Source organism: Passer domesticus, chromosome 7 (genome assembly GCF_036417665.1).
Source record: "Passer domesticus isolate bPasDom1 chromosome 7, bPasDom1.hap1, whole genome shotgun sequence".
Taxonomy (NCBI): Eukaryota; Metazoa; Chordata; class Aves; order Passeriformes; family Passeridae; genus Passer; species Passer domesticus.
This window is the reverse complement of record NC_087480.1, coordinates 59734848-59748719: the sequence shown is the minus strand read 5'-3', so window position 1 is coordinate 59748719 and position 13872 is coordinate 59734848. Positions and strand designations below refer to the sequence as shown.

The window sequence follows — 13872 nt, the reverse complement described above, 5'->3', positions numbered from 1 at the left end:
CAGGAGAAGCATTATATGCTTAAAACTGGAAGCCTCAAGATGCGTGATAATACTGCAAAATTAATTTGGGGGGGGGGGGGAGAGCAAGTGGATCTGAAGGTTAATTGCTATTTTTTGACAACAAAGTGAGACTTCAACTCACACAACTCATAAGTAGCAGTGTGGTTACCCCTCTGAATTTACTGCTTTTAATTGACTTGAGCAGGTATTTAATGACACAGAGGGTGCAGCCGAAGCGTAGTGAGTACAGAGACAAAAAAAAAAACCAAAAAACAAACAAACAAAACAACAACAACAAAAAAAAACCTAAAAAACAAACCCCCCAAAAAAAGAGGAAGAAATCCCCTGAGACAGTGATTTTCAGCTTGCAGTTTGGGAGCCCCAGACCTGCACCGGTGACAGCGCGGCTCCGTGCGCGGCGGTGCGCGTTTGAACCTCCCGGCAGCGGCTCTGCTTTCCTGGTTACCTCCTGGTGACCCCTCGGAAGGAGCCCGCCAGTTCCCAGCGATCTGGAGACCACAGGTTGGAAACCACTGGTTTTGCATAAACTTGTGTTATTCGGCGCAGGCTTAGGTCGCGAGGGCTCCTCTTAGCAAATTGTCGAAGGATGATGTGCACTGCATAAATTAAAACATCATGTCCCCTTGCCATGTGAAAGCATTATTAAAAGAAGCATAATAAGGGATTTCCACCATGTTATCAAGCGTACAAAGAGAACTCCGAATGGGAGGGATGGCTGTCATCGGGGTAGAACAAGCTGGGATTTTGGAGAGGCTTGAGAAGCGCTTTGAATAGCCCGTCAGTTGGACAAGGATCAGCGCTGACAATAGCCGGGCTATATGTGGTATGGCCTGTTAACATACAGCAGCGATCATTAAAGGCCTGAGACAGACAACGGGGCTCTCCTGGGCCCTGAGTGATCTTGGTGGCTTTGGGAGAGCCACTGTGGCGGCCTTGGGAGCAGCTTCACCCTGCTGAGAGCCAGAAGCCCCCTGAAATTACCAGGCTTGATCCTGATTCCTTTTCCATCAAGACCTTAGAGCCACACACTGCTGACTCACACGCCCGAGAGACCTGAGTGCCAGTGTGGTGGATGGAAATCAATGCTCAGACGTTTCTCTGTTGTCTCACAACCCACAATGGATCTACAAATACCAGCAGAAACTTCACGGAGAAGCAGTAGTTTAGTGCCATGCCTAACCTTGTCCCACCATCCGCCATGAAATCAACAATATTCTGAAGCTACCAAAAATGAGAGTATTCTGTAAGACTCTCACCGGGGAAGAGATTGCTTTTTTATTCCACATGTGCACAAAGAACTAGGCATAACAGGGTTTTCCTCCTTAGTTTAAAGGCTCCAGATCCTGCAATAGAGTTCCCCATAGCAGGACTGTTGGAACTCGATGATATCTATCTCTTCCAAACCAAGCCGTTCTATGAATCTACAAAAAACACCACGGTTTTGTGAACGCCATGTCATCCTAAAACAGCAGGGCAGAACTTTCAACTTCCAGGCTCCAAATTTCAGGGAGTAGCTTAAATAAGCCGAGTACTACGTTTGATGGAAGTTCTCACCTTACACCACTAAATACACGTGAATTATAATGTTTTTCCATGCAGTATTTTCTGTCCATTGCCACGATTCCCAGCAGGAGAGCAGGGTGATGAAGAAGCACTGCAGATGAAAACGGCTACACCATTTGGGGTCTGGGCCATGGGTGCATCGCCAAAGCCACATTCATGTGGGGAATTAAAGCAGCTGTGCTAAGGGCGAGTGGGAATAAGTACACTAAAAATTGGTCAATCTTTGTGTGAAAAGACCTGCTCTGACCGTGAGCTGCTGGCGGCATCGCCGCCTGGCACGGCCGTACGTGGGGCGCTGGCTGCGGAGCCCAGCGCGTCGCAGAAATGCCTGCAGAGTTGAAATGCATTTCCACAGGGTCTCGAGTCTATTGCGAAATGCACTGCGGAGGAAATAACTTCCAGCAAAAGTGTGCAGACTGCAGAAAGGAAGCAACAGAACGGACAGAGGCGGGAGAGGCAGTGCTTCCCCTTTTGTTTTGCTGGAGATCTTCTTATGGGGAGCAAAATAAGTGGTAACGTTTATAAGATAAAAACCCCTTTGGAAGCAGGGCTTATTTGAAAAAAACAAAATATGCCTTGAAGTGAAAGTTCCCTATGAAGGTGAATGGAGTTTAATAAGCTCGCTCTGGTTTACGAGTGGACTCAAGCAGTGCCCATTGGGCCAGGCCCCACTGTGGGTCACCAGGAACCTAAAACTCCCTTCTTACCATGTTGATGCCACCATCCAACTGGATAAATTCCCTGTTCACAGCCAGGAAAGATGCAGATAGGTGCAGTTGTCCTCAGATATATTTTATTTGTACACAGTCCCGCAGTGTTATCGCTGCTGGAAGCTGAGGGACACCTCTCACAATGGTACAGAATCATTCTCCATCAATACGGAGTGATTACACCATGCAGAACTGACACTGCTGTTGTCCGAAATCCAATGTTTTATCAGGCAGTTTGGCATAAACACTTTGGTCCTAATCTCGCACACCTCCATGAAAATTTCACTTGATAAAGTTTGCGCAAGAGTGATATAAACATAGTGTGGCAAATATTGTTTATATACCCATCCACACCCATGCACACACTATTTATTTTAGTATATTATATATCCATGCGTTGTCGTATTTATTTATGCAATCTATTTCTCAAAAGCAAAGTAAGTCTTTTGTCCCTGCTTTTACATAAGAACGTTTTACATTCAGGGTTCGTTTGGAATATAAAAGCTGAGATTCAATACAGGGTGTGAAAAATGAACCTGAGGAATTGCTGACTGGACTTTGTAAAGTTTCAGATAGCACAAACAGTTATGTGACAAAGAAAAGTTATGTCTAAGAGAAAAAAGGAATATTAATACTAATATTAAACATCAGCCTATGCTGCTTAGAAGCAGTGGTGGTCTTTTAGCCCTCATTAACATGCATTCCCTGCTGCCCTTTGCTGCAGGCTTTTCTCTGTAGTCTGTAACTTTCACAATGAGATGGGCATTATTTCCCCAAATAAATAAATAAATAAAATTCAAATCAGCAATCTGCTTCACTGCTAAATATTTTTTTCACATTTCTTATCTATGCTAAAGTTTTGGGAAGAAAAAAAATAAGTGTCCTGTTCAGACGCAAACTCAGACAACTTTGTGCCTAGGTTAGAGACAGGCTGGTTAGAAGGGCACAGTAACAGGTGCAGGTTTATTACTGCTTTTCTAGCACAAAATTTATCTACAATTCTCTTCTGCAGTTATTCTTTAAAAAATAGTTTTAGCCCTGCTAGCCCAGACAGCACATGAAGTCTGATCACTTTCCTCGTGGGTATAGAGCAGGAAAGTTTTCCATCACAAGTTTTCCTAACTCCGTCTCTTTTCTGCTATTTAAAATACCTCTTTCAGCCCTAAATTATGTATTCTTTAAAAGGTGATGTATTATTCTTCATAGGAAGGACAGGCACTGACACAAGATAGTTTAGTACTCTGCACTTTTAGCCCATAGACTTCAAACTAAATGAAATTATAGGGAATTGAAAGTAATACTCTTTCTCCGAGATTAGTAACTTTTTACTTCTCTACCTCCTCTAATTTTATAGACAACTTCATAACGTGCAAGGACTGAGCCATAAAAGCTGTGCCATAGCTCACATGCAAAAGTTGGTTGTAAAAACTCAAAAACCTTCACGAGACCCGATGCTTCTGCCTAAAAGATTTTGTAAAAAAAAACAGAGTGAAATGCACCCAGGTCCTTTTCCTTGCTCTGCCTTTTCCCAGAGCCCATGGCTCCCTTGGAGTAGTGAAGGAAATGTGTTAGTCTCAGCACCTGAATTTTTTTTTTTTTTTTGAAGTCTTTATTACTGTAATTCACTGACCTGCCGCATTGTAAGCCCTGGCAATATAGATCCCTGCACTGGGCACCCTGTGCTGGTACTGGATCTCTCTGGAGAAGCTGCTTTGTTGGTTTGCTTTTCTTTTCTTTTCCAGAAAGGGAGTTTTTCTTTAAAAAAAAAAAAAAAGAAAAAAAGGAAGTGCAATCCGTGTGGGCTGCCTGTCACAATCACTGCTTTCCTCTCCTAACAGCAGGGAGAAGGTGAGAGCATCCTCTGCTCACCCGACTGTTGTGTTAACTTCTATACTGGGCTGGGAAGATTTCCACAGGGTAACCCCCGGAACAAGCAGGCGCGATGCACAGGTGGCCCTTACAAAGCTCTGGTTTTATTTGGATTCCTGGAAAAGCACATAAATCACAACACCGCCCCACGTACGTATGCCCGACCCCTTCCTCAACTTCTTGCATGAAAAGATTATTTCTGAGCCTATGGAGCAGGTGTACGTACGGCGGTGAAGCTCATGGGCAAACACACACTGACTGCATTATTTCTCCCTCAGAAAACTAAAAACCCGAGCCAGGAGATCCCCCAGCCCAGCTCCCCCCTCCTCCAGGAGGAAATAAGCATTTCCTTAAAAATATTCTATTTTTTTTTATCCTCTTCAGATTCAGATTGTCACTAAATATAGAAACTCTTGTAGCCACACAAACCGTGCATCGCCCCACAGCTGCTCATTTGCAATTTGTTCCTGCACTTAAAAATCTCTTAATGCTACAAATAAACTTTGGGAAAGTTACATCCCAATAAACAATGAGGTGTTGTTTAAAATTACATGTGCTACTGTATTATTAGGTCTCTACCGACACTACAATTATCTTTTGAAGCTGGCAATAACGCATTAGCTGTTCAGTCAGACGCAGAAATAGACTGGAGGATAAGCCCTCTGCCATTTTTATGAATGGAAAATATTTTAAAAGATTGTTTCCACTTTCTTCTTTGTCCTCTCCCCCGAAAGGAGCCCCCGCGCCGGCACTCTTTCCCCACGTCACTTTAATATTCATCTATTTTATCCATACATTGCGATACATGATTAACTGCCTCCCCCCTACCACACACACATCGCCCCAAACAATACAGATACTTATTGGATTAACTACTCAGTCCTCGCTGGAAGGAAAGCGGTATCCGTGAGCTCTCGCTTTTATTTGCACGTACAGTTGTAGATCTGTGGCATGACACAAAAATAAATAATAATAATTGAAAAAAAAATAAGAAAAAAAAAGAAAAAAGAAAAAAAAAGTGGATAATCCCTACGCGGGAGCGCAGTGTCCGCCGCAGCATCCGCCCGCTCCGCGGCACCATTTTTACTCGCCGAGGGAGTTCGCAGCGCGGCGGATCCTGCCTGGTTTTGCCCGATTTCTGCCCGGTTTTGCCCGATTCCTGCCCGCTCCCCGAGCAGCCGCTGCCCGGCGTGGGCGACCGTGATGGGCGTCGCATCTGCCCGTCCTCCGGGCCCCCCCTCCGGCACAGCCTTGGCACCGCACCGGGGCTGGGGGGAGAGAAAACAGAGGTGCGGGGCGGAAAGAATTAAAGCGAAGCCTTTAAAGTTCGCTGTTTGATTTTGTTCTGCCTCTGGATTATTTGGAGGAAAGGGGTGGCGGGGGGGAATAAATAAATAAATCTCGCAACCTGCCAGCTCTGCCTTCCCAACGCTCGCCAAGTCACTGGTAGCCATTTTCATCTAAGGTACGGGAGGAGGAAAGAAAAAAAGGAAAAAGAAAGACGAAAAATCTTTAAGAAAAAAGGACCCGAAAAAAAGGAGCCAAGACAGGAAAACCCCGCGGAGCGGCGCAGACCGGGGCCGCTGCAGCCGCTCCGCACCCGCGTAACCCCTGCCGCTCGCTGCACCGGCCCGCCGGCTGCCGAGGGTTTTTTCCTGTATTCCCCCACCTTTTGTTTTTTTCCTTCCCCCACACCCCGTTTTTTTTTTTTTTCCTTTTCTTTTCTTTCATTTCCTTTTTTTTTTTTTTTTAATTTTCTTTTTTCTTTTTTTTTTTTTTTTTTTTCCCTTTCCCCCTCTCTTTTGCCGCAGTCTCCGTCCGGCGCTGGGCGAGTCCCGGCAACCCGCGCCGGCGAGGAGCTGATTTATCGCTGCTCCAGCCCCGGCTCGCAATTCTGTCACTCTAAATCACGCACATGCGGAGAGCGGGAAGGTTTTGGCCAGCTCCCCACCCCCCCCCTTAAAAAAAAAAATTAAAAAATATAAATAACGAAAAGAAAAAGGTGAGGGGGGGGGGAGAAATCCAGGGAAGAGCCGGCGCCCCCCGACCCCCGCTGCAAAATAAAGTCTCAATAAAAGTGGCGGGGGCGGCGCGGAGGGCGGGAGGGATGGAGGGAGGGGGGCACCTGGCAGCCGCCGCGCCCGCCCCCGCCGCTCCCCGCGGCGCCTCCCGGGCCCGGCTCCGCGGCGGGGGCTGCGGGGGGACCCCCGAGGTCCTGCCTGCCAGCGCTGCAGCCCGCCCGTATCCACGTACATCCCTATCCCACATGGATGCGGCTGTGGGAGGGTTTCGGCTCCCGGGCTGGAGCTGCAGCATCCGCCCCGGCGGCGGTGGGATGCAAAGCCCCGGGCAGCCTCCGGCTCTCCCAGCCCTGCGGCAGCGACTGCGGTACCCCGGTGTCCCAGCACGGCTCCCACTGCCCATGAATCAAATCCTTAAAGGCAAGGATCCCCTGGTCCTGAGAAATTAGGGGATCGTGGCTTGGGACCGCAGTTTGGCCTCCCCCCACCATCTCTGTTAGGCCCTGCAGTGGCTTTGCCTGTTTTTCCCATCGCATCCTTTAAGAGTAAAGAAAAAAGGAAAATCACTATGAAAAGTGTTGGTGGTATCACTATAATTCAGGGGTTGACACAGTCCCTGGGAATTTTGTCCCAATGCAGAGTCCTCTTGGCCATGCCCAGGGTCAGGGCAGGGTTTCAGGGGACAGAAGTTTCAGGAATGCCTGAATCCCAGCAGCTGCACAGGCAAGTCCCTGAGACTTGCACTGCTGAGCGAGGGAGGAGTCACTCCTGAGAGCAGGACGGTCGCATGCCTCTGGAGATGCTTACATGGCTAATAAAATCCGGGATAAACCCCCCAGCAGTAATGCAGCACACAGGGCAGGAGGCTGAAACTGTTCTCTGCCACTGCACTGCAGCACCAGACTCGGACTTACACGCAGCCCTCCTCCTTAAATTCAAGAAATATCTCCAGATTTTCGGCATTGCTGAGCTCCAAACTTTGGTGCAAGTGACTTCTGCCCTGCTTGGCAAAGGGAACCTGTGGGCCGGCCTGCTGCATGTGCAACACGGAGACAGCACTGAATCTCCATGGAAAACCCTTCCCTATGGTTTAGGAAATCAGAAAGCCAGGGAGAAATGTATAGAGCAGAGGAAAACACTGAGCACTGAGTGGTAGGAGGGACTGACCATGGTCATGTCCAGGGAAGCTGCTGTTCCCTCCTCACAGCAGTGCTGCAATCCCAATGCTTTTGAGACACCAGGAACGTCTCCTGTTGTTTCAAAACAGGGAAAGGACCAGTGCTGGTGCTCCCAATGCCCTCCAGCCAGGGAATGCAAAGGAAGCAGCATCCACACACCCCCTTTTGCAGGGGGGGCTCTTTGTTCCTGCCGGGACCCCCGTTCTTCAGCTCATCCTTAGGATGGTTTTATGACACCTTGGGGAAGGCAGGCTGGGGAGGGGGTGGGATACTCCTCCCAGGTGCCCATCACACAGGCACCCCAGCACAGCACGGCGCCTTCACATGGGTACCCCAGCACAGAGTTACCCCAATGTGCTGCTACACCTGCCCACAGGTACCCTGCCCACAGGTACCCCAGCACTCTGACACACCAGTACACCCCTCTGCACACCAGAACCCCACACATGGCTGCACTGGAACAGGGATACCCCAAAACACAGCCCCTGGAACTCAGGTACCCCATCAGCCCCCTGCCATGCCCCATGCCCTGTGTGGCTCTGGTGTGGGCTCACGGTGTCTTTGCAGTTCCCTGAAGCACGTGAGGTTGGTACAATTTCCCTTTAATCCCAAACATCATGAGCCTTACTCCAAAGGCAATGCCAAAGGCTTTTAAAAATTCCTAGTTAACTTGATTTAAAAAGTGTGACTGTAGGAAATAACGAAGGTTGCTTCCCCCTGTTGCCACAAATTTGCATTCAGCCCACAGACGACAGCAGCGGGGCTGCGGCGTCGCTGGATTTCTTCGGAAAAGTTACCAGAGGCCTGAGAGACAGCTGGAATTCATATTAGAATATTTTTAACGTGCTCTTACAAATACTTTGGCATACGCCTATTCCACTCCTTTTAATGATGTTGACTTCATTTCCTTTAATACGAGGCGAAAAAATGCTACACCAACAAGACTTAATTAAATTAATAAGAGGGAGCAATAATAAATAATCCCAGTTGCGTTCCTGGGCGGTTGCAATGCGCAGATCGGGGGGTCGGGACGGTAACACCCAACAGCCTCCTCAGATGATTTGTTGAGGTGGCCGCATCCCGGGGCCCCTGCTCTCCTCCCTGGTGACAGAGGGGGTTCGGGGGGTGCCGGGGGTGCGGGGAATGGGGGGCGATGTTCGCGTGCCCGCGCACCTGGGGGCGTGCGCGCACCTGCCCGCGCGCGCCCCCGCCGCCGCGCGCCCCCGCGCCCGCCCCGCGGCGCCCCCTGGAGGCGGCCGCGCGCGCCCGGCGCCGCCCCGCCCCTCCCGCCGCGCGCCCCCCCCGCCGCCTCAGCGGCGCAGCGCCCCCTCCCGGCGGGAAGCGCCCGGGAGCCTGAGGGGGCCGCGCGGCCGGGGCAGCCCTTGAGGCCGAAACCGGCAAAAATACGGCAAAAATACGGCAAAAGCGGGGAAAAACGCGTCCAGGTTAACGCCTCCGAGCACCCTCGCCTTGCTTTGCCATGGTTCCCCTCAGCCACAGTGCGTGTGATTGATGTCAGCAGAGTCAAGCTTTCTGTGTCCCACACCTGCGTGTGGGACATGAAGGTGCGGTGTCCCCTGCTCCTTCCTCCGTAATTCCTTTGGAGGAGGAGAGGATGCAGATGTTACACTCCCGTGGGGGAAACCATTTCCCACCTTTCCAGCAGCCCATCCATTCCTGGACACCATCAGTGTCCCTTGTGTGGGGCAGATCCCGGTCCCCAGCAGGGATCCCGGTGCCCTGCAATTGGCGCTGAGATCCTTCCCGTTATTTATCCAAAGGTTGCTTTGTCACGCAACCAAGCAGATCTCCCATGGGAGACGGGTGTGCTCAGAAAAATGGAAGATGGGCAGGTGGCTTCAGCCTGGGGGAACATTAATACACAAGGACGGGTCTCTGGCTGGTAGATGTGCGCTGCCTTCACCTGCTAATTCACACCAGCTGTTGGCCTGACCTGCCTTGCCAGTGGTCCTGGAGGTGCTTTGTCCCCTTTGCCGCTCCCAACCAGCCCAGTAAGGGCAGGTCTGGTCACTCAATGCTAATGCCTGTAAGGGTTTCAGGACATAAAAGCATTTATTGTCTGTTCAGCATTAGTATTTTCAAATTCTAGCTCTAAAATGCTGCAGACTCCAAAATAATTGCCTGTGAGTTTCTGTCTATCACCTTTCCGTCTTCAGCTTCAGCAAAGCAATCCCTGTGCACTGGGACCATTGCCTTGAAGGACATTCCCTGTTATCTCCCTGAATGACACTGATGTACATACCAGAGGACAAAATACTTCACATTAGAGGTACAGATACACATATATACCACATTGTTACTGTAACCACCTACAGAAATGTTAGCATTGATTTTAAAGGAAAACTGCACAGGATTTGTGATATTTTCCTTGGGCTTTCTGTGATTGAATTCCAGAACCTCAGGAGAAAACTCCAAACTTTAAGGATTTTAACCTGACAGAGAACTTTCCAGCATGCTCCACAGAAATGTTTCTTGGCTGCTTCTGTGGCTGCCTCTCTTGCTGGTGTTCACTGAGACAAAATACACATTTTTTACCCGACCGGCCCATTTTTTTTACCCAAGTAATAAAATATGACACTAGAGGGCGGCCTGTTAATGTAATTCAATAATGAACTTGCAGCGACTGCACGTGGAGGCGCAGCACTATCCCCTGCTTGGAGCCAGGCTGTGCCTGGAAGCAGGTCTGGGAATGCTGCTTCCTCCTGCTCTGAGGCAACCAGCACTGCCCCAGGACACGGGGAATATCCCGAGTGGAATACCAGAACCCAAAATAATGACTGTTCCTAAGAAGTGTGATTTTCCAGCAGACCCCCGTGTCTCATGTGCTCAACACTCAGGCCTGCTCACAGAAGGATGTGGCAGGAGCTGTCCTGTCCATTCTCCCGTGACAAACACATGTCCTGTCACAAACACGGCCCCAGGTAGAGGACAGTGCTGCAGTTGCAGCCCAGTTTTAGCTGCCTGCACTGCAGTTCAGTGAGCACAGTCCCCGTAGGCAGCTCACTCTCAGGCTCTGCACAGCCTTCCCTTGACTGAGGAGGTCTCTCACCATTCCAGAGACCGGCTTCCTGGTGTCAAATGAGGTTAATAGCTGCGTGCAATTTAATTAATTAAAGGCTGTGAATATTTTTAGAACACCAGACGCAGTATGTGTCAGAAATACCAGGTATTATCTGAGTATGCAGTGCTGGCGTTATCGATATTTACATTTTGTGCCGCCTGGAAGCGAGGATTTCCTGGTGGGAGGCTGCCAACAGCAATGCTTTTCCCCCCCAGATTTAGAATCTGTGTGTCAAGCGTGAGCCAACAGGCACAAGTGACGTCAGGCAGAGGTAAGGCCAAGGACACAGGTGACAATGCATTGTGCACTGGCAGAGACTGGCGACACTGGAGGTTGTCACACATGGACTGCACCACAGGCATCCTCAGGAGGCTTTCAGTGCTGTGAGCCTACCAAAGGTAATTCAGCATGTTCCCCAGAGAACAGTTTAAGCTGAACTTAGATGAGACTTTCTTATTGTCTGCAGCAGAAATTGGGCTGGATTTACAGATGGAAAGAAATAAGTGGCCGCTTTCCTGAAAGCTGATGTTCCTTAGCATTTAGCAATAACGTGTCCTCGGTTTTTGCTAGATTGCAAACGAGCAATTAATTCTTCAGCACTTGTGCAGAATACTTTAAAAATGGAAACATGAAAGTCTTCTATTAAAATGAAGTTGATAGTATGCACCTGCCACTAATGTACTGTACACTGTGTCTTCCACTCATTATAGTGATGATTTGGGTTGAGATCAAGTGTCATATAGTGAAAATCACTTCAACATGTGCCTGTTCATATGCATAAACTCCTGTGTACCAGATGGCAAAATATAATGACATCTTAAACAGCTAATTGCATAAACCTTGTAATGCAGATAATTGCTGAACCAAAGTATGAGTTAATAATTTCCCACTGTATTGCCTGGCTTGACACTAATTCTAAAGGAAAGTTGTGACAATTCTAACACACTAAAGTTCACCAAGCGGTAATTAAAACTAGCACTTAAAATCATTCGACTTTCAAACCCTTAATTACAATTCAGTGGAATCACTTTGTAGAAATCTAACATTTATAGATAGTTACATGATAGCTGATATTTCATCATCATCCCTTTCATGGTGGTGTTCTCAGGCAGGCCTCAGGAAGCGCAAAGCTCTCCCTGGAAGCTTAAGGTTGTACTGGTTTCTGTACCAGTGGTCACTGGGAAACACTTGGAAAATAGTGGTTAGGACTGGGAGTTTTTCCATGGGCTATTCTTAAGGCAGTGTGGCAAGTAGTCCTTTTTAATCACCTGATGATATATAAATGTAAATAAGCATCAAGCCACTACAATGAAATGTATCAGGTTTCATAGCATGGGTTTAAGAATTGAATCGTTGTGGTTGGTTTGATAACACAATGTACTGACCTCAAAGCCAGGCCTCTAACACATCCTGAGCTGTTACTGTGTATTGGAAAAAGTGCCATGAAGAATGGAAATAGAATTAATGATGGTAAATACAGTTTTAGGAGAAATAAGCCTTAGCAGACAAACGCAATTTCTTTCTTTGATGAGGCGCATCAAATAATATGATGAAGGTAAAGACTGAATGATAAAGGTCAATGAAGAGATGTGATATTCATTTTTTTATGGAGATTAGAATTAACACTGTGTGATATTCCGATCAAAAAGCATTAGAAATAGCAGCAGAGCATGCACTAATTAGATTAGGAATTGGCAAACAGCCTGTTAAAAAGTAGCTATGAATCAGGAGTTGTTACCAAACGGGAGAGTTTTACCAGGATCAGCATCAGGTCAGATGCTAGTCAATGTTTTCTTCAATGATTTGGATGTAAACACTGTAAATTCACAGCTGATAAATCTGAGGGTGACAGGAACACTGGTGGAGTGACAGACAGCGATGAGAATGACACTCCAAGTGATCTCAGTTGCTTCATGAGCTGAGCCCATTCAAACACAATTGCTTTTAATACAGACAATATAAGATGCGGTTTCTAGTGCGCACACTTTTATAAAATTGTTGGAAAACTGGAGAGGGTGCAGAAAAGAGCCACAGAGAGGATTTTAGGGCTGAAGAAAGTGCTTAATGGTGAAAGACTTAAAGCACTTAATATGCCTCGCTTACTGGAAAGAAGACTGGGACGTGACATGAGTGTAATGTGTAAGTATTTAAGTATCTACGAGATGTGTCTGGAAATATCTGCTGGATACTGACAATGTTTTTAATCTTTCAGAGAAAAATGGATAACTGCAAGTTGAAGTCAAACAAACTCAAGAGAGAATTTAGGGGGCTTTAATAGTCAGAGAAGCTGAAGGCTGACTTTCAAGGCACAAAGTGGATAATGTCTTCTTTAAAATTTTATTTTCTAAGCAAGACCAGAAGACCTGTGGTAACTGAAACCAAATGAGTGCATTTAACACAGTGTGTTGTCATGTATCAAGGGCCTTTCTCTGGCTTTCAGTGCTGTGAGTCTGTATACATCAGCAGAGACATTGCATAAGCATTTGGGAGCAGGAACGTACACCTGTGCGATGGAATAATCAAGTAATAACTAGTCTAACACATTTCATGGGCTCTCCAGACCCAGGCCAGGTGTGCAGATATCACACATTCATATATCTCTAATAACATATTCTTTTTTAAAAAGAGACAGTTTGTGTGCTGCTGGAGCTACACAACCCCCCCAAAAAGCAGCCCCCAGCCAGTAGATCTTTCACTCCTTTTCTGTCTCGTGGTATGAAATGGCTGATTCCTCAGAGCTCTGTGCCTCTGCTCTGTGGTAAAGAAGCAGTGATCCCATCTCTGGACATTTTCTACCTGAAGCCTGTTTTATTCACAGTGTGAATCAGACATTCCTGGATGGGACTGGATTACAGGCAGAATATTAGCCTGAAGCTTCACCCCAAGCCTCTTTTTCTGATACAATTCTGTCTCAGTAATTGATTACTGTAAGAAATGCTGCCAAACACTTGTTTTGCTGCTCACACAGTTTCCTTCTGCTCTGGCCATACACACCCACCATAGCAGTTCCCTATGTGTTGCTTGCATCCTACAAACTTGCTCCTCTCTCAATACCCAAAACCCCTCAACAACTGTCACAGACATGAGCAGACAGTAATCATTTCAAGACTCTACAGTACCACCGCATGGTGCCTCCAATTACAGCTCCATGTAATGCAGAAAGAAGAGAAAGTAGGGACTTCATCCCATTTCCTTCAACTCTGGCACAATTCCTGGAGGTCTCCCATCTAAGTTTGGACAGAGCACAGTTTAGCCTAGCCCCTGACCAAAGCCAGGAGCTAAACTCTATCAAATTGAATAGCACAGACAGTTCTGTGCAAGGCTCAGCACAATCCTCTCTGCCTTTTAACATATTTATTAGCCCATGAATCATAACTACCAGGTGTCTGTGTTGCTACTAATTTTACAGACAGATGTAACTGGATCTG

At 47.5% G+C, this 13872-nt stretch overlaps 1 protein-coding gene and 1 long non-coding RNA gene across 16 annotated transcripts in view; one reads left to right on the top strand and one right to left on the bottom strand.

Annotated features, from left to right (window-relative positions):
• Window positions 1-13872, bottom strand: part of NFIA (nuclear factor I A) — a 406668-nt gene that overhangs the window by 251431 nt on the left and 141365 nt on the right. The window lies entirely within an intron of this gene.
• LOC135305429 (uncharacterized) overlaps window positions 8724-13872 on the top strand; it is a 51895-nt gene continuing 46746 nt past the window's right edge. Inside the window, exons 1-3 of the long non-coding RNA XR_010366610.1 lie at window positions 8724-8927; window positions 9540-9652; window positions 10660-10842. This is a non-coding gene — a long non-coding RNA (uncharacterized LOC135305429). The remainder of the gene's footprint in view (window positions 8928-9539; window positions 9653-10659; window positions 10843-13872) is intronic.